This window comes from Sabethes cyaneus, chromosome 2 (genome assembly GCF_943734655.1).
Source record: "Sabethes cyaneus chromosome 2, idSabCyanKW18_F2, whole genome shotgun sequence".
NCBI classification, from domain to species: Eukaryota; Metazoa; Arthropoda; class Insecta; order Diptera; family Culicidae; genus Sabethes; species Sabethes cyaneus.
Window position 1 is genome coordinate 239427110 of NC_071354.1, and position 21208 is coordinate 239448317.

Below are 21208 nucleotides of genomic sequence, written 5' to 3' on the forward strand. Positions count from 1 at the left end.
GAGAAAATATAACTTTCTTTCGTGGCTTGTTGGTGGTAGACGGTGTGGAGACGCATGGTGATTTGAGAAATCTGTTTCATCTAGCTATAAGTTCAGTGGCAAAAACTAAATAACAATTTAGTTGAGAGAAAGTTTGCTGAAACACAACTCTGACATTAAGATCAGCTGGTGGTCGGTAGTAGGTTGAATAACGAGGGGAAAACTTACAAACAAGTTCGAAAGATAACGATGTCATCGGAGTAAAATTCGTCGAACGTATCAAATGCAAATTCAAACAGAATGGGGATGAGGATTCAGTCAAATCAAAACTTTTGCCCTAATTGCTTTGAATGTTTCAATATGTTGAACTTTTGGTACGAGAAATTTCCTTACGGTTGAGGTGAAATGGAAAGATTCAAAATGAAGTGAAAAATCCCAACTGCCAATATCAAATTTTTCATTTACAGAAAATGCTAACTGAGGAATTCTCTGTGCACTGAAGCGGCTCCATTCAGTCAGTCAAGCAGGTGCAATGCAATGCCCCAATACAAAATCGATGACATCCTCCAGCAGCAGCAGCAGCAGAGCAAAAACGGAATGATTCATCTTGTCATGTCGGATCTCCGAACCATCCAGATCCAGAGGCAGCCCCAGCTCAGTCAGTCAAAAAGCAATGGCTCAGGAATTGGAAGGAATGTCACCACCCACAGAGCTAAAGCAAACCTGCACATCACTCGACATGCATACAAATGAGCAGACTTCTTTTAGCTGCTGGTTTTTTTTTTTTTTTGACGACAGTTGGAGTAAAATATGCCTTCTGCGTCGGATCAAGTTTGAATCATCAAACCGGGGAAAACAAATAAATTTCTGCTAGGTAGGAAAAAAACCAATCTCAGCAAAACCCAATTCAAGTAAAAATAATACTTTCGGTTGGTGCAAACGGACAGCTCGACAAATATTTACAATTCGCGGTACGTAGTACGTACGTACTACTTCCCTGACTTTCGTCGCCGACGCCAACGGGTTGGTTCCTGGTTTAGTCCTGGTGGAGATTCTTTTCACCCAGTGAGGAATGCGATGCAGCGACTACGACGAAGGGCAACACATTCGAGCGCTTCCGGAATTTGCTCTTTGCTACAATTTTTGCCCAGCAGTTCAGCTGTATAGTGTTGGTTTGGCATTATTTGTCATTGGTATGGCAAGAGCGAGCAGGCGACTGTGTGAAACGACTGATCTGTGGTGCATCGGGTAGTGTATGTAGAGTTTAGTGGGAAATGTGAGTCGTTTCGGTGGGAAAGATGGTCAAAATCGGAGGTTTCAACTTTTTTCATTCAAGTTCTCATCAGTACAAATGGCGTGCGCGACAATTCGTCAAAATGTACAGCTCAAGAAGATTGTAAATAGTTTCGACAAAGTTTCAATTGATTCAACCAAATCAAAAAGTGACTATCCTTCATTATTTACCTCCAAAAGTGAGAGTACGCTTAACCGGTAAAATTCATGGTGTATGGAATTTAAATCATGGCACATTTTTTCCGATCTTGTCCGAAAATTGTTGTGATCTATTCATACTTCTTGACATTTTCCCTCATGATATTGTCAACATAAGACATTAATGCTCCCGAAAGCACTCAACTGCTTTTTCGTCCAACATAGTTGAGAAATGTTCAGCTAAAATGTTCTTTCGACTCAAAAATGGCTTATTCCAAATCCTTAGTTGCGATCAATATTAGAATATCATCTACAAAAAAAATTTGTCGTTAAAACGTTGGGCTCGTCGCATGTCATTTATGTACATAATAAACTAATGAGGTTCTAAAACACTATCCTGGGGTACGGCATAATTGCTGCCACATGAAGAATATCGAAATCAACAGTAGTAGTCTCTTCAATTGTTCGTAAATAGTAAAGGCCTAGACTATGTTTCGAAAGTGCAATTTAAATCCAAAAAAATGGCAATCATTCTGTCTTCATGCTCTAACAAGTCTTTCCATTTTGCCAAAAACAGGCTTAATACGCGTTCACAAAAAAAATCCTGCTCGATAGTTCAAGTTTTCCGGTGACAACTTATAATTTGGAACTCGGAGCAACTTAAATAATCCAACAGTTAGCCTCTAACAATATGTTCTAGTACCTACTCTAAGGCGTGCTCTCAAACTCTCTGGATGGAAGTAAAATAAATTATTAAATTCACTAACGACAGAATCGTTTGAAGATACTTTTGGCTTTATTAATGGTTGCGATTATAGCAAATCTGCTGAGAACTCCAAGAATACATCAGGATTTGCATATAGAAAAAATTGCAAGCGAGTATAATACTGATAATACTGACAGTAAAATGCATTTCAGTATAATAAATCAGAAGGTAACATAACATAAAGATTGTACAAAAATAGCACGAACAGAACATTATTATAACTTAAAACTGAGACGCCTGCAAAAAATAAACGGTACGCTAATTGTGACAAAAGTCGCATTTAAACGGTTCAAAAAGAAAGAAAATCAATTGAAAAACTGCCAATAAATAACATAGAATAATCACAACCCAACAAACATTTTATTTGAACAATAGATTATTCAACCGTTATATAGCCAATGTTCAGGAATCAAGCGCTTAATAAGCAATTATACAACGAAAATGTTTGTTGGGAAGAATGAGTAGAAAAGTCATAAGAATGGGCACACGATTAGCAATTAGATGAAAATAATACAAAAATATGATGAATGCTAAATGTTTCACTACTAAGTGCGCCATTTTAAATCTCTTTTTTTTTTTGAAAAAAAAAAGAACATCGTTTACCGTGCCGCTTAGTAGGTTTCGAGGTACGATGCTGGTCTAACAAGCCGGTCGTGAGGTCTGTCGATAAAGGGTCAAGTCTTAGAAAGACGTTTAAGTCCAAGGCCAAGGTTTTTTTTACCGTGCCACATGAAAGTGCATGAAAGTGATACAAATATTTAAAAAAAACACAAAACTGATTTTTTTTATAACGGTAGTCTTTCCAATACACTCAAGTCTCTTTTTACACGGTTTTTTTTTACGATTTTTGAATTAACACGGTTTTTTTTATGATATTTTTTGAATTAACGCGGTTTTTTTTTAAACGGTTTTTTGAATTAACACGGTTTTTTTTAAACGATTTTTTGAATTAACACGGTTTTTTGAATCAGCGCGATATTTATGTTTTCTGAATTTACACAGTATTTTTTCGATGGTTTTTAAATTATAATGTTTGTATATCGTTCGGAAATTTTCTAAGAAAAGCCAGTATATGAAGTACCAAGACCTGCTACGTCTAATACGTACATTCCCAGAAAAGAATAGCGCAGAACAACGTAGGTCAGAGGGAATGGATATTACGAACCCCCTAAAACACACTCACATAATTAATAATAAAAAATAGTGTTCAATCAACAAAAAACTATCAATTTTAATCAACAAAAAACAGTAACAATGTCCAAAATTCTAACCGTAATAACCAGATCCTGTTAATTACAATTTTTCGCAACGGTGGCAGCGATCGGGCTCCTAGAGCGACGATGACGAACAGCAATAGCCACAGCAGACAACTAGTCCTTTAGTTCCAGTCGCATACACAAAATACTGACACGAAATCAAGCGAGGTACGCTGGCACCATGTTGTTGGTGTGGTGTTACGATCACAGCACATTCGTAAAGCATTTTGCCCAAGACCATGTGACGGTAATCATCGCACTCAAGCTGCAGCGATTCTAAAGAAGGGAATGTATCCTTGCTGAATTATAACGTCTTGGGTATGTACTTTTTATGGCTCTTTGGTTAGCGGCATCGACGGCATCGACAGGAGTCCCAAACAACCGAGTTCGATTATCAATCGAGCAGAAGTGATTTTTCGGGTTGGAGTTTTTCACTTGTTTTTTTACAGATATAGAGTAGAAATTTTAATTAATTTTGGTTATTTGCTACCAATAATTGAATTATGCATTATGCAACTGTGACAAATAACACAGTTTTGTGTTCCTACTACCACTTTTTTGATAGTAGGAACACAAAACTTCGCATCTAATTACACGTAAATTCATTTAAGACTGTACGAAACTATTTCGTGGTAGAAAACAACGAAAGGAATTCGTACATTTTAACTTTTATGTACTGATACAAGATTTTACATTTTTACGACGATTTTGGAATTAACACGGTTTTTTTTACAACAATTTTTGAATTAACATGGTTTTTTTTACAACAATTTCCGATTTAACACGGTTTTTTTACAACAATTTTTGAATTAACGCGGTTTTTTTTTAAACGGTTTTTTTTTTACACGGCACGTATCCCCCGTGTAAAAAAAGACTTGAGTGTAGATGCAAGAAATAATAGAAGAAGTAATGAAATCAAAGCTGGTCACAGTATCCAACAAAGTGGTTTTTTCGTTACATTGCATTTTTGATGAATAGCAGCTTATTTAACCACTAGATGTAACCCCCGCGCGTTGCCTCGCGTCTAATTGTGAACGAATCGGTGGTACGCTATGTAACGCTAACACTATGTAACTCTATGAGGTGCAACTACGTTACTTTTGCTCGTCTTGAATGTAATCTGGTATGATTGGTTTGAGTCTTTGCTTAATGGGAGCGATTATTACCACCAAAATACATATCGCACCCCTCGTTTTGGCGACAGGCATAAGCCTTATAATTATAATTATAATTATGATTATATAGCCAATCACCGGGTGACAAGCGTCGGTCACCATCAAACGAAAATGTGACCAATTATAAACAAATGCTAAAAATTTTTAAGGTGGCTCACAGAGAAGCGTATCAAGTGTACATCGAAGATATTCAAATCTGTTTGAAAAGTAACCCAAAGTCGTTTTAGAAATTTGTGAATAATAGAAGAAAAAGTACCGGAATCCCGGGTCGCGTTAATTATAAGGGTGTCACAGCTACCAATGCTCAATCGTCAACCGAACTTTTTGCGGCTTACTTCAAAAGTGTGTTCACTGCAACAACTGGTAGTATCAGAGAACTTCCTATTACTAATGAAGAGACACCGTACCAACTGTCCCATACTTGTGTGGAAAATGGTATTTGTGCACTCAATGCCAACAAATCCGCTGGTCCTGATATGCTGACAAATAGAATTCTCAAGCAATTCCGGCAAGAATTTGTATTTCCGCTCACTAGCTTATTCAACGCGTCGCTAGCCGCCGGTCATTTCCCAGGAATCTGGAAGATTTCGCACATCACTCTGATACATAAAAAAGGTGCCAGAAGCGATGTAGAAAATTATCGTGGGGTTGCTATACAATCGGCTATCCCGAAACTTTTCGAATCATTAGTTTATTGTCACCTTTATGACAATGTAGTCGGACGTATTTCTTCTGTGCAACACGGATTTTTGAAGAAGAAATCAGTTTTAACAAACCTGTGTGAATTCACCTCAATGGTTACGGACTTCATACCGAAAGGTTTTCAAGTGGTCGATATGAGCAAAGCGTTTGATACCGTTAGCATTAATAGCATCTTGGAGGCAATTGAAGAGTTTGGCGTTCGAGGTCCATTGTACAGCTGGATGATATCATATCTGATGGATAGAGTACAATTTGTTAAAATTCGCGGCAACAAAACTTACATATTTACCGTACATTCTGGAGTACCACAAGGCAGTCACTTGGGACCGTTGCTGTTCGCGATTCTAATGAACAAATTGCCTGATGCTATCACCCACGCAAGAATTCTAATTTATGCAGACGATATAAAAATCTTATTTCCTATCAAGTCCACGGAAGATTGCCTGAAATTGTAGCTCGACCTAGGCCATGTTGGAAGGTACTGCAAAAACCGTGGATTAAAAGTAAATGCAGACAAGTGCTCAGTAATGACATTCACCAGGAAAGTTAACCCCGTGATCTTCGATTACGGGTACCGAAATAGAGTAGTGCCGCGCACAGAATATCTTCATGACCTGGATGTAACTTTCGATCGCTCGCTCTCCTTCAATAGTCTACAAAGGTCTTGTTAGAAGCAAATTGGACTATGCTAGTGTAATATGGCACCCCTAATACGTAACTCACATTCAGCGAATAGAAGGAATCCAGAAGAGATTCGTAAGGTTTGCTCTCAGAAATCTCGGATGGAACGGAGAAGAGCTACTACCTTATCAAGCCCTGTGCTGCCTAGTAGACCTTGACTCGGTCCTCGCGAAGCATAAGATAGCCGACATCGTGTTCTTCGCGAATATTCTTGCAGAACGAACTGTCAGCCAACCTCTTGCCAGCCGACTAATATTGAACGATAGTCCAGTCTCCCCACGGCGAAGGAAAACCTTCGAGCCACCGTTGCGAACCAGGAATGAACCGTTGTGCCACCGTTGTGAACACACAGAATGAGCCTACGTCCCGCTTCATGAATGCCTACAATACACTGCAGGAAATTGTCACCATGGATATGAGCCCAGATACAATTAGACATAAGCTCAGATTATATTTTAGAGAGTATTAGTGTCATTATTGTTTATATGTACTATTCATTTTAAGAAGTGTGTTTTATGTTTATGTTTTGTAACTATGTTGAGATTGGGTAACGGGCTCAAAGCCTATATTCAAATACATACATTACAATACAAGCGCTTCATGAGCTGCTATTCAACAAAAATGTTTACTGGGAACGCTTACTAAATTCGTAGATCGTTTCTCTTTACCTAAGCTGGGTGATTCGCGAATTGAATCAAGCTGTAACAGAAGATCATTATAACCAGACTCAGTAATTGGCTCCAATTTCTCGTCTTCATTGTTACCGTGTTTTCGTGTTTTGTCTTCCCGTCTACCCGTCATCGAGTCACCCCATCTTTTGGCATTTCCATTTTCATGCTTTCCGCTTTACATTTTCCATCTGCCTTCCTCCATTCTCCATTTTCCTTCTTCCATCATCTGTCTTCCATCTTCCATCTTACATTCTCCGTCTTCCATCTCCCATCTTGTATTTTCTATTTTCTATCTTCTATCTTTCGGTTTTGCCACCTTCCACCCAGCTAGCATTTTCGAATAAAAGTTAAAAATCAGTGTTCGGTACAGATATGCATGTTAATAAATTGTATTTGATGCTCAAAATTGACATATCCGTATTATTTTGGAGGCGATATTCGTGATGAGGAATAAAGTACGCGTTCGTATATATAAGTTATTAGTTATAATACCGATTAAGTCCGACTCGCTTCGTACTGCTATACAATTCTGCGCTGAATATCGTATATATGTAAGTTATTATGATTACATACAATTGAAAATCAACTTGGGCGCACTTTATTAAGCTTTAGTTACGATTCCGAATATGTTAAGAGTGATTTTCGATAATTTTCGCCAGTCGCCAACTTCCAGAGGCCTAACACCAAACACCAGATGTCAAATGACACAACGGCTTGATGAAAAGATGACGTTACAAAAAGATGACATCATAATATGTATTTTATACACATTTTGTACTTTCTTTGACGTTTCGACTATATGTTGTAGTCTTTATCAAGGATTTCTACGATACATTGGGTGTTAAATTTGTTACAAATTTTGTTAATTTTTAATTTTATACGTACAATACTGTCTGTCCTTTGTCAATTGTCTTTGTTTAGTTGAAGTAACATGTCCTAAATTATCTTTGTTGCACATCTGTTTTTCTGTCTGTTAAGTTAAATTGTCACGTTTTTCTTTGCACTGTCGGTCTAACGTCCACTTATTGTACCTGGTATTTTATATTTGAATATCTGGCTATAGTGCTATGGTAAAGGGGTGTTGGTGGGTTTAAGACCACCGTCACAACAACACAACGTCATCTACAGTATAAAATGTCACGATTGCGAGTCGGTTTACATTGGTATGACTACTAACCATCTGAAAACAAGACTCTCCGGGCATCAAACGACCGTCAATCAGCTGGAAATTATCGATCACAGTTACAAAAAATATGCACTACCTATACTTGAAATGTGCCATATCTCAAATTCTCGCAACTCCATCAACAAGCGTGCCGACGTAGAAGGCCTAAACCATACACACTCAGGATTATTAGCTTCTCATAAACCTCGTCCTCTTGTCTTCCTGTTTTCCCGCCATCCATTCTTCCAGTCTTCCCGAATTCCTGTCTTCACGTCGTTCCGCCTTCCCGGCTGTCTGCCTTCCGGCGGATTTCTCTTCCTCCCGTGTTCTCGTCCTCCCGTTTAGCTATCGTCAAATCTTTTACGTCATCTCGTCTTCCCTTATTCCTGTTTTTTGGTCTTCTCGTATTTCTCTCTTTCATCTTTCTGTCTTCCGTTTTTCATTTGCCATCTTCCTTAATCCGGTCCGCCCTAAAGTGACAAATCGAGCGAGAATAAAACGACGCCAACTCTCGCGCGAGCGATTATGAGAATCATAACACACAACGCGTACACTGCTGATGCAGGCGTTCGAAAAACCGCAGCCGTTGCTGTGTGCAGTCATTCTGCTACCTACCCACTCGCGAACCCACACCCTCGTAGCGTCTTTCTGCATAGCCCGCTCACGGGACAAACAACTCGTGAGCAGCCACTATTATACATATGGAATACTTTTTCTATTCGTGTTAATCTTACGCCCTCGTTTATACAGCCGGGAGTAAGTGCTAGCTCTCACGTATGATCGGTATCAGCTGCTTGGGCTGTAATGACGAGCGAGAGCGACGACCGTGGCTGTTAACTAAATACACACTCGCAAAAACTCGTCACAGTGCATAAATATAGGGTGATTTATTTATTTTGCACAGGCCTTACACGTACTCTATTTTGGACCTTTCCATTTGATTTTGCCACAAACGAGAGATAGAGTCCAAAATAGAGTCCGCGTAACGTTTGTCCAAAATAGATAAATTACTCTATAAAAGCGAGAGCCCGAAAGCAATGCTTTTGCCGCCATGTTCGTCAGAACAAGTACGCGTGTCTGAGAAAATTAGACCACACGAGTATGGGCTTCGCAACGCTGGTCTTCCTATCTTCTCGTTATTCTGTCTTCTAGTCTTCTACCTATATATCCGTCTTTCATTTTTCGTCTTCCATCTTCATCTTTCGCATGCTCGTCTTCTCGTCTTCTTTTTTATTCGCCCGTCTTAGACGCTAGATGTCAGGTGTCAATAACGAGATGTGAGTCGCTGAACTCGCCATACGTCAAGTGATATGATGGTCGAAAAGATGACATAATGAAATCCATCGTCTTCTCGCCAAGTCATCCAGTTTTCCCTGTTGCTCGTGCCCCGGGTTCTCGTCTTCATGTCTTCCCATCTTCAATTCTTTCCAATTTATCATCATCTTTATCATCTCATCTTCCTGTCTTTCTGTTTTTCGTATTCTTCTTTTTCCATATTTCCGTCTTTCATCTTCGATCTACCGTCTTCCATTTACCATCTTAGATCTTCCGGTCTTTCCGTTTTGCCATCTTCTCACCTTTCCATCTTTCCATATTCTCGTTTTTTCGTCTACTCGTCTTTCGTCTTCCCGTCTTTTCGTCTTCCAAGGCGTCAGCTGCTAGGTGTCAAATGCCAAACAGTCGCCAATCTCCAGGGACCTGATATCAGATGCCAAATAACACAATGACATGATTTGATGGTGATTTTACCTCATACCGATATTTAAATCGGGGAAACGATCAAAAATTAAGAATTACTGTGGGTTTACAATGATCAATTCCTAAACTTTTTGAAGCTATTCTGAATCAGAAAATATTTGATGAACAATCGCATAATTTGCAATCAACTCAAGTTCTACAGGGGACGATCCGAAATTTGACTGTATTTATTGATTCATGCCGATAATATGAAACTATACATGGAAATTGCAACTCTATTAGACCTTAAAGAATTTATTTTTAGCAGCTCAAACATAGCAGCTTGTCAATAATTTTTGGGTCAAATTCGGAAGCTTTCCCGACTTCTTTTTCTAATTTCATAATCCAAACAAGTCGTGGAGTCCCAAAGTAATTCCAACATTCTTCGGAGACTGCAGGCAGTACGGTTATTTGAGATAACTTGACCAAACTTTTGAAATTGGTTTGAAATATGCAGATTTACATAAACACAAAAACAAATCGTCGATTTCAGCAAATGTATGGAGAATTGAGAAAGTGCTACAAAACTTAATATTAGCCTACAGAACAGTAAACGTCTTGGTGGTGTGATCGGGTAAGACGCTCGACCGACCGACCGACCGACAGAGGCTTTACTTAGTATATGTCATACCGAATACCGAAAAAAATATCGGCAGTCGATGTAAAAGTGATTGGTGATCAACTCATGTCTCTCAGAGGCTTTTGATCACTTTCAAGCCCCGAGCTCCAGGCTTGGATCGAGGAAGAAGCAAATACATATGCTGTGGAGCTTTCGCAAAGATCTGTCCAAGATGCCGGACATGATCTCCGGTAGACCTGACAGTACCTATAACTCTATTCCGAGGCCCCAAATGGGCGCTAATGGTTCTGCTGAAAAAAATTGATACCTACAAGAGACCATCATGCGTCCTTATCAAAATCAAAGACTAACACTAACAGCTTTATTTGACAAATTGGTCTGCTGGTTTCAAATTTATGCATTACTAAAACGTGTAGTTCCGGTGTTCCACAGGGAAGTAATTTACGATCACTGCTGTTCATCATTATTCATATACTTCAATAACGTTCGTTTTGTTATTCCACCGCGATGCAAACTGTTGTATTCAGATTATTGTACAATTTGTAGAGGACTGCAAGCAGCTGCAACATACCGTGAATCAAAATTAATTAATCTGGCTCTTATTCTGGAAGGCTGTATTCTAAAGGTAGGTTCTCGAATGCTTGAAAGTACCCCAAAACTCTTTTCGTAAACTACCAATTCATGAAAATGGTAATCACTTATTATCATTAAAATCTCCTTCATGGCCACCGGTTTTAGCTACTGAGATTATGGCACGGAAAGTGGTCTATAGTTGATGCTATTGTTGAAACTCCACCGTCTAAGAGCAGCCGATGAGGCGATCTTCCCAGCGTGGGTCGTCAACTTTCCCGTTTTTGAACACCACCAGTTTGAAGACAGCAACGGTAATTAGCTACATAGCTATTCTTGTATGCCTGGCCCCCAAGGCGGTCCATATCGATTTGGTGACTAACCTAACTGCAGAGGTCTTCATTTCTGCCCTGAAACGGTTCATCGCACAATGTTCCAAAACCGTCAACACTGAGTGTGACAAAGCGAAGAACTTTCTTTTAACTTTCCGAGTGCTAGACGAACTTCTAACACAATTTAAATCCACCTGACATGCGTCAGGTCGTCGTTTTGTATTGCATAGAAGCAGCTCAATTTCGGTGGACCTTGGGAGGCCGCCGTGAAGTCCTTTTAAAACAACTCAACTCAATATCAGTAACGATTGCGGACCAAACGCAACACTCATAACCGTTACAAAAGTTAATAAAGCTAAAACTTTAAGTAAACTTTCGGTAAGATTTTCAGGCGGATCAGATTGAGAGCTACCTAAACTCTAGGCCACCCATCCACATCCAACTGTCCACTAATCCTGAAGATCTTGAGGTTCTCACTCCTTCCTTTGATAGTTGTTGTAAATCCGTTATTTGTATCTATACCATAGAGCCGAGTTAATCGTTGCCAACCAAAGCAGAAACTTGTATGCCGGACATGGGAACACGCTGAAGTACGAATTACCTCTCCGGTTTACCCGATGGACACAGTCATTCCAATGACCACCAACGTGGTGGTAGCGTTTCCCTTCAACATTTCATAAATCACCCCTCGTAAGCCCTATATTTCTTCAAGTAATTCAGACGTTTGACTAACAATTTTTACGGACACTGGTTTAGTCTTAAGTACATCAAATAATCAGTGTAACCTCAGTAAGCTTTTCGTATCGATAAGCATGTCAAAATATTAAATTCATTTGGAAATAGTATTTCAACACAGCACAAAATTTGTTTCTGGAATTTTGCTCCCGGTAGACCGCAAATACATTTTGTGACCGTCACTCCCGATGAAGCCCACCACAGTGCATGAAATGAAAACCCAACGGAATCACTAGTCAGTCTGTCCGTATATACAAGGTGCACACATCCTCTTTCCCGCAAACAGCAACAGCCAAGTGCAAAAGTAAAGAAGGCATCGGTGGTGTAACAAAACAAATTTACATTTTATCTCGAGTGATAGGAAGCTCTTACGGAATTTGGCTATTGCTTGACGTTGCGGTATTGCTAGGTTTTGAAGCAGTTAGCTACCTACTGGTAGCTCCTATGTATAGGTTTAGGTATGTGTGCATGCAAATCCTATGGCCCAAACACGTTGATGCTGCTGGATGCTCCTGGAAGTGGGTGGGAAATCTAAATTCATTCTGTGGTTTCCGTCTCCTCCGTATGACGTTCGTTGCTCTGCCTGTGCCTGGTCGGATGGTCGGTCGCTCGATGCCAAAACGACGACACACTGTAAGTTTTTATCTTCACCTTGCATTTGCCGTCATTTTCTCTATTTCATTCAGAGTATATTCAAAGTGTAAGAGAAGGAAATTGGAACGAGAAGGCGACTGGCAGGGAACTTCCGAATCAGCTAATGCTGATGTCGGCCGGAATAGAGGAATGCATTTTTCAATGTCTCTATGGACTCTTGCGGTTACCTACACACCCGGCCGGCGTTGAGAGTTTGCAGCATCATCATACCACAGCACAGGGATCTGTTTGAGCTGAGCTACAATTGCATCTTTCGCCTGTGGCTAAAGAAGTCGTACAAACAAGACGGACTATCTACATGAAACACGTGTTTCTTCTGCTTCTGCCATGTCACTTTGCCGGAATTGAATTTATTAGTGAGTGTTCTGCTGCTGTGTGCCAGAACAGGCGGACTCCGGGACTCCAGAAGGACAATGATGTGCAATATTGCGACCGGGTCCACAGTAGAAACGGTGTTAGCTTTCCAGCCGCTCAAACAGATTTACATCTTTCATGGCAGGTTTTTCATAAAAAAAAAGATAATCTTTCGGACAGACCAACTGGAAAGTTTTCAAGGAAATTGTATCTACACACTGCCTCCGAAGGAGGCTGGTGATGGTTGTTTTGTTGCAGTGTTTGTCTCGTGCCAGTTGGGTTAAGTCACATTCAGAAACATTAGTATGAGCTTGTTTCTGCACTGACCTTTGGATTATTATAACAGTCGGATGAAAGCCGTAAAGATGCTGGCACAAATTCTTTTGACTGCCGTGTGGAATTTTGAATGAAGTAAACATAACGTTGATATTGAAAGGCACATTCAAAAACCAACTGGAATAACTGTTGGTAGGATTACTGTCAAACTGTCAAATCACTGCTACCACATCAGACATTTTGCGTTTCTATTTTGCTTCATACCTTATTAATTTAAATTTCTTTGAACTTTAATTCTTTCAAATTTTATAGAATAGGGTGCTGGATGGGTACGTCTACGGCGGGACTTCGTCTACTTTCCAGACTTATAGACAAGAAACCAGCATTATAACCAATTTTGATGCGAATTACAATCCTGGTATTGATATTTATGGATTTTCTTTTCGCTATCGAGGAAAAGAATATGTTAGAAAATTACTATTTATTTGTTTGTTAAATTGTTTGTTTGTATTTGTTAAAAAAATAGAAGTCCTCTTGGTTTTTCTACCAGTTTTGAGTATGACGAAGCGAATCTGTTGATCGCTCGGAGCAACTACTTGAAATTTTCAGCTGTTAATCAAATTATTTCCATTTTTTTTTATAATAGTTGGGTAGCTCTTGCACACGACTCAAAGAATACATGCATAGATTTTTTTAAATAATTGCTGTCCGTCCATAATAAACGAAAGAAATCTGGTTTATGACGAAGAGAATTTTCGTATGACGAACTACCGCTGGAGCATGAAAAATTGTTCCACTGAGAAATGTAAGTTCCGAAATATTTTTTCGGGCTAAATGGGTATACATTTGCAGGCAAGATGTGTCAGATTTATTTGGTGTAAAAAACTTACGTAAAACTTGTAAAGTACTTACGGATTAATTCTTATAAAAACTCGCCATAAAGTATGGATCGTGTTTACGTATAACGAACAGGGTCCGTAACCCTACTTCAGATTTCTCAGGACTTTTTCAGATTTTTCTAAATTCTCTATAATTCTTTAGGATTCATCAAGTTTCTCAAAATAACGGGTGGCAACTAAAATTTTGGAATTTTTTCGCGGCCCTTATGCTCAACAACAGACGAGCTCAGAGAGAAATGAGAGTTGGTATGTGTTAGCTCTGTCTCTCCTCTTTTTGTTAATATTTTTTGTTTGGTTTATGCTCGCCCAGTTTTGCTAAAAATGACATCGAAACAAGAAGCATTTCGAGAGCGCGTTGTACACTTCTACGAACTGCCACAGAAATCTCGGCAAAAAGTATACGGTACAACATTTAAAAAGCAAATATGTTGCGGCATCGACTGTTTACCATATCCTAAGATGCCCAACAACTATTCGCAAGCAAGCTAGTGGAAAACCAGCCAAAATTATAGACGCAGAAGGACATCGTTCCCTTTCTCGTTTCTTCAACAACAAGCCCTCTGGTTTGGATATCAATTAAGATGCACCAGACGAATGTTTGAACAAAATTTTGATCCCGTTTCTATAAAAACATCTTGCAGATGGACAATACGTGTTTTGGCCGGATAGAGCATCATCGCATTACGCAAAAAAAACACAATCGTTCCTGAATACCCATTCGATCCCATTTTTACCCAAGAACCACGACCCGAAAAATCTGTCTCAGTGCACCCAATCGAAGATTTCTTCAGGATTTCGAGTTCCTTAGTGTACAAAAATAACTGGAGAACCACGAATTGCAAACAGTTGATTGGTAAAATCAAGAGATGCATTCGCAAAGTTGACATGCAGGCCGTACAACGCTCCTGTTCCGACGTCAAACGAAAGCTTCGCCGAACAGCCGATTACGGACCGTTTTCAAATGTACACTAATTTTTTTTTCAACAATGGATAATGTATCTTTAATTTCGGTAAATCAGATCTTCTTCATGTATCTCTGTCTTTTTTTGACAGCTTGAGAAAAAAATTCCAAAATTTTAGTTGCCACCCGTTATCTTCAAATTTCAGCGGATTTCGTCAGAATGCTTTAGATTTTCTCAGATTCCTTGAGATTTCTTTATATTTTATTGAATTTCTCAGACTTTATCCTATCATTTTAAAGTTCTTTAGACTTTTCAGATTAGTTTTTCAGAGTTCCTTGAAATTATTCAGATTTTTTTTCAATTTAATATGTTCTACGTTTATATAGTTCTTTAAGCTGTTGCTGTTAAAATATCTTATTTAAGCTCAAATAAATTAAAAGAATAAAAATTTCTTTGTATGTCTTCAGATTTCTATTGATATCTTTAGATATATTTCGTTTGTTTGCCTCGTGTTTCCATGAGTTGCTTGAAATTTCAATAAATAACTTATGATTAGATCTTTCTATATTTTCAGATTTGTCTAGGCTAGCTGCCTTTTATAAACTAGATTCCATTGTATATTTTATTGAATCATTTTCGAATTATTTTCAAATTTCTTAGGACGTTTTAAAACTTATTAAGATTTGTTTGGATTTCAGATTGCTCTCCTGTTAATTTCGTTAGTCTACTTAAATTTAAATCTTCTTGATATTGCGATAGAATTCAATAGCCGACTGAAGTTTTTCGAGCGTCTTATTAAAATACGAAACCTGAAATTAAAGAAGAGAATTAACTTCTTCCAAGTTATACTCCACTATTAATATTTATTCACGACAGATACTTATTTCGCCTACGACTTGCAGACGACTAGTTCGAAAACAGACACTGATGAAGCCTGCAAGTCGTAGACAAAATAAATATCTGTCGTAAAAAAATATTAACAGTGGAATCTAATTCGGAAAAAGTTATTTCTTTTCTTTAATTTCAGAAATCATTAGCCTTATTAAGATTGATTTAGCATTTTTTTTAGCATTTATTACCCGACGGGTCCCCTTTGTTTCTCAGCCACATGCAAGAAACAAAACCCTTTTTCTTCATTTGAATATATCAACTCTTTGTCAGCCCCCCTCCTGTTGTCCCCTAGCCATTGGTAAATCTATGAGCTTTTCGGTAATCTCTGGAAAGCGAAACAAAGCCTTTTTTACGTTTTTGAACCTCGCCCTTGTCAATGACCACCCTATTCCTCCTTTCATAATTTTTTTGTCGTCCAGTCACTTGTACAACCGTTATCTTTCCAAATGCAGGATAAACGCAACCCTTCACTCATTTGCAGCGCCGTAGCGTGTGGTTGGCTAGACTGACCCCTGCCAAGGGCGCCAACACGGGTCTACATTTCAATAAAGCAAACAGATACGCTCGATGTTTTGTTCATACTGCCAGCTCCACCCAGCCCCGCGAGAAAGGCGAAAGCACTGAACGGAAACCTGGTTGCGGCCACCCAACAGTGGTGCTGCGAGGCCGTAACGTGCAGCAGAAGCTGAAGATGAAGACCGAGAGCAAGTTGGTCTTATCGTATCGCACCTTGGGCCGGGAGGTCGGAGGAATCGGCTAAACGGTGAAGAAGTACTGGCTCGAAATGAACATTTTTATGCGGAAGCGTCAGTCGATGCTGGCTGTGTCTAAGTAGCATGCAATCGCCCAGTGAACGTTGTACCGACAATCTCCAACTCTCCCAACGTTCCCCAACTGCTACCAATAAAAACTATTTAGGCAAAGCTCAAACGGAGCATTTACTCTAATAAATTTGTGGCCAAAACGGAAAAGTACCCGACCGCCAAGGCTACGAAATAGTTAAATAATATGCCGACGTGTATCATTTCATCGACCATCGCGAAGTTTCCGGTGAACCGCTGCTAAGCCACCTGGTAGGGTGCCAAAGCATTTTTATAAAAGGCTTTACCACCATTCGAAATTAGTCCATTTTTTCAATACATAAGTTAAGTGCAGGAAAGTATTGGATGAAGGACGAATATGAAAAAATGATAAACATGGAAGGAACACTAATTTGGGAAACAAGGGGGCACTAAATTGGGTTTTCGTCAAAGGCGCCACAATATCACGCTACGGCTCTGCCCGTTTGAACCTTCCTCTCCACTTGTAAGGGATCGTCTCCCTCTTTTGTCAACATCCTTGCGCTGATTCTTTCAATGTCAAAAAACATGTGTGCCAAGTTTGATGAAGAACCGTCCAGGTATTCCGGAGTTATAGCGCAACATAAATTCATGCTCACGTTTCTCGTCCACTTTCGTTGGCACCTTCAGTGAAACTCCTCCCATTATAACCCCCCAGCTCCTTTCTCAGAATTACTTTTACTTGCACAACTGCAATAGGTCAAAATGCACGAGAAACGAAACCAGTTTTACTTATTTGAACCCCCCCCCTTTTGATAAACCACTCCATTTTGCCAATTCCTCCTGCGTTGATTCTTTTATGTCAAGGAACACGTGTGCAATGTTTCCTGAAGAACCGTCTAGGTGTTTTGGAGTTATGGCAGAACATAACATACATTCATACTCACGTTCCTAGTTTCCCCGCCGCCCGCACCGTTAAGTCCCTACAGGTTAGCCCCCCTACTAGCACGGTTGTTACAAAGTTGTTATGGTAACCGAAATATGACTAATTTTAGTCGTAATTCAGTTGCTTCAACTAAACGAACCTAAAGTGTGCTACTTGGGCCGTCCTTCTGTCACGTCGACAATTATGCATCTATTTGCTCTCTGAAAATCCCTATAATGGTGCTTCACCCCCCATCAACCCTCCCTGACGTATTTTTGTCTCCCAACCTCTTGTGCAACTGCAATTTTATTAGGGACAACCCCGCTTTTGTCAACCCCTCAGTGCTGAACATGTGTGCCAAGGTTTCTGGTGAACGTTGAAGGCGCGTTCTGGAGTTATGGCGCAACATACTAACATAAATACTTTCAGTTTTATTTCGTTTAGATCTAAACCAAATACTATCCGCCGTCGAAACCAGTACAATACTTTCAGTTTTAAATACATAGATTTAGGATTTCAAAACAATTTTGTAGATTTTTCCAATTATGTTCCATTTTATTGCATTGCAGATTTATTAAGATTCTTGTACTGTTAAAGATTTTTTTTTTTGGATTGGGTTCTTAGATGTGTTTTTAGACAAAGAGACCAACCAGTCGACCAGCCTGAGTGCTTCTAAATTAAAGAATCAAATCAATTTAGAAATTTCTTTTGATCTAAATTTCTTTGATTTCAAGATTTTCTAGATTTTTGTTCGATATAGGGTTTATTTCTAATTCCCGTCGTAGTAAGTAAAGCCATTCTAATTTTCATCATTTGTTGGATGGATTTAATGAATACTCCAAAAGTTCTTGTGCTGATTTGATTAAAACACACTTACCTTCCGATCAGTGAGCTTTGAAATCACTGAAAAGCGATTATTAAAGCATGTTGTTGAAATTACGCAACTGACTTTATTTCTTAAATTCGTCGTACCGTTTTAAAATCCGTCCATCAAAGTTTTTCATGGTCCGAACTAAAAATCACAACAATGTTTACGAAGCTAACGCGCATGTATTTGCGTAGGACGACATGACAAATGTTATTCTGCAAAATTTCTGCTGGTCAGGCCAGTTTCCTGGCTGTAGAATAACGACAATGCCTTGCATGAGTTATTTTCATTTTTGAATGACGAAAATTAAAACGATTAGTAGACATTTTCTTCTTCGTCGCACGAAAAAACGTAGGAAATTTGGCTGGTAGGACTTCTTTAATGATAAAAAGCACTTAAATAGATCTCAGCTCAATTTGATTGATCGCGTATGATAGACAACAAATTAAAATATTTAAGTTCAACTAGAGAATAACTAGTTTTGCATTGTGTGTCATAAAAACGTTGATATTTTTAATAATTTGTGTTGGATAGGACGGGAATAGGCAATTACGACGAAGCAGCAACATACCCTACTTGCAGATTATTTTTGATATCTAAAGCGTTTCTGGATTCCTTTACATTTTCTTGAGTAAACAACATGTTGACCAACATATTGGTTTCTTCATGTATGTGTTGAATACCACAAAATTTACTTAATCATGTTTAGTTAAGTATTTTGATTTTTGAGTTTCGTTTAAGTTCTACTTTCATTTTTTTCTCGATTTATCCTAAGAAAATTCTGACGGATTTGGCCTTTTGCACGTTTATTCTATTAACTGTCTAGTGCACAGGACAATTTTGATGCATTTGCGTAGCCACGGGGAGATGTTGGGAGTTCAAATCTCCCCTAAGACAAATTTTTAATCGGCGCTGTCAAAATCAAACTTTTTGCTAAAGACTTTTACAAATATTACCAATCTATAGCATACCATGTTAATGTAGTACAAACGCAGCAAGCGTGAACGTGGACAAAAATTTATTGAATAAAGTGACATTTTGGCAAGAATGGAACATTTTGAATTTGGCATTTACCGCAGAAGGCCTACGATATCGTCTGGCTACGTCATAAGCTGTTTCTCCTCAATCAAAGTGGGATCTTTCTTATTCTTCTTTCTCTGAGCTATCGTTACTGGGAAGGCCTCTGCACAAGCTAAAAATTTGATTCTGCAACATCAACCATTAATCACATAGCCAATGTTATGTCTACGTCTAAATCTAAGTGCGAAACAAAATCCATGTTCAGGTTCTAGTCTAATTCTAGACCTAAGCCCAAGTCCAAGTCCAAGTCCAAGTCCAAGTCCAAGTCCAAGTCCAAGTCCAAGTCCAAGTCCAAGTCCAAGTCCAAGTCCAAGTCCAAGTCCAAGTCCAAGTCCAAGTCCAAGTCCAAGTCCAAGTCCAAGTCCAAGTCCAAGTCCAAGTCCAAGTCCAAGTCCAAGTCCAAGTCCAAGTCCAAGTCCAAGTCCAAGTCCAAGTCCAAGTCCAAGTCCAAGTCCAAGTCCAAGTCCAAGTCCAAGTCCAAGTCCAAGTCCAAGTCCAAGTCCAAGTCCAAGTCCAAGTCCAAGTCCAAGTCCAAGTCCAAGTCCAAGTCCAAGTCCAAGTCCAAGTCCAAGTCCAAGTCCAAGTCCAAGTCCAAGTCCAAGTCCAAGTCCAAGTCCAAGTCCAAGTCCAAGTCCAAGTCCAAGTCCAAGTCCAAGTCCAAGTCCAAGTCCAAGTCCAAGTCCAAGTCCAAGTCCAAGTCCAAGTCCAAGTCCAAGTCCAAGTCCAAGTCCAAGTCCAAGTCCAAGTCCAAGTCCAAATCCAAGTCCAAGTCCAAGTCCAAGTCCAAGTCCAAGTCCAAGTCCAAGTCCAAGTTCAAGTCCAAGTCCAAGTCCAAGTCCAAATCCAAGTCCGAGTCCAAGTCCAAATCCAAGTCTAAGTCCAAGTCCAAGTCCAAATCCAAGTCACAGTTCAAGGCTCAGATCAAGTCCATGGCCAACTGCAAATAGAACTCCAAACCCAAGATCAAGATCAGTTTCAGCATTCGCGGTTGAAACGATGTACAAAAGTTTACATTTATTTATGCATTTACTTTATTTATAAAGTCAACTTCCCTGAACAGCGGTAATCAAACTTATTTTGTAACAAGTTTTTCGAAAAATAAAAGTTTTGAAGTACATTTTTTCTCTGTCTTTAGTATGACTATTTCCTCCATCAATCAAAACCTGAAATTTGCACCCAAAACTCAAAGGACGAAAGACAAACCGATTTCAAACAAAACAGCAAATAGTATTTCGATTTACACTATTCCTTCAGCAGATGCGAGTCATTTTTTTGAACGCAAAAAAAGTATAGAAAGTGAGTTGGAAAAATAACACTTTCAATTCGTACTACCTATCAAATTGCATTCTTCTAGTTTGTCATGCGCGCCGGGCCTGGAACTGTTGATTCCATGCTCTGGCATTACCCGTTTAGGAACCCGTTTCAATGCAAGGTTGCAGAAATGTTTGTTCGAGCTCGACGTTTCCCCCCTCCCGTTAGCAAGCACAGCCAGCCAATGCAATTGAGAAGTCAAGTGTGACACTGTTAGAAGAACGCCGTTTAGCGATCATCGATCACGACGGTGAAGCTAGTTTCTACCAATTGACTGGTCTCAATCGAGACCAGCCAAATCATTTGCTGGTATCTTTTAATTGACACGGTTTTTTGACTGTGTCTTTCTCGGCACGACAGTCTCGAGAGAAAAATAACAGTTAGGTGTCGCTGGGTGTGCATTTTCCATCGGTGAAAGTAAAGGAAAAGTGCCAAAGTGATGTGCTTTGCCTGCTTCAGCATTTGTGCAATTGAGTACGATGTTATTTC

At 39.3% G+C, this 21208-nt stretch overlaps 1 protein-coding gene across 1 annotated transcript in view; it reads right to left on the reverse strand.

Moving 5' to 3' along the window:
• The window catches only part of LOC128736820 (loricrin-like), a 100075-nt gene that overhangs the window by 9397 nt on the left and 69470 nt on the right, over nt 1-21208 (reverse strand). The window lies entirely within an intron of this gene.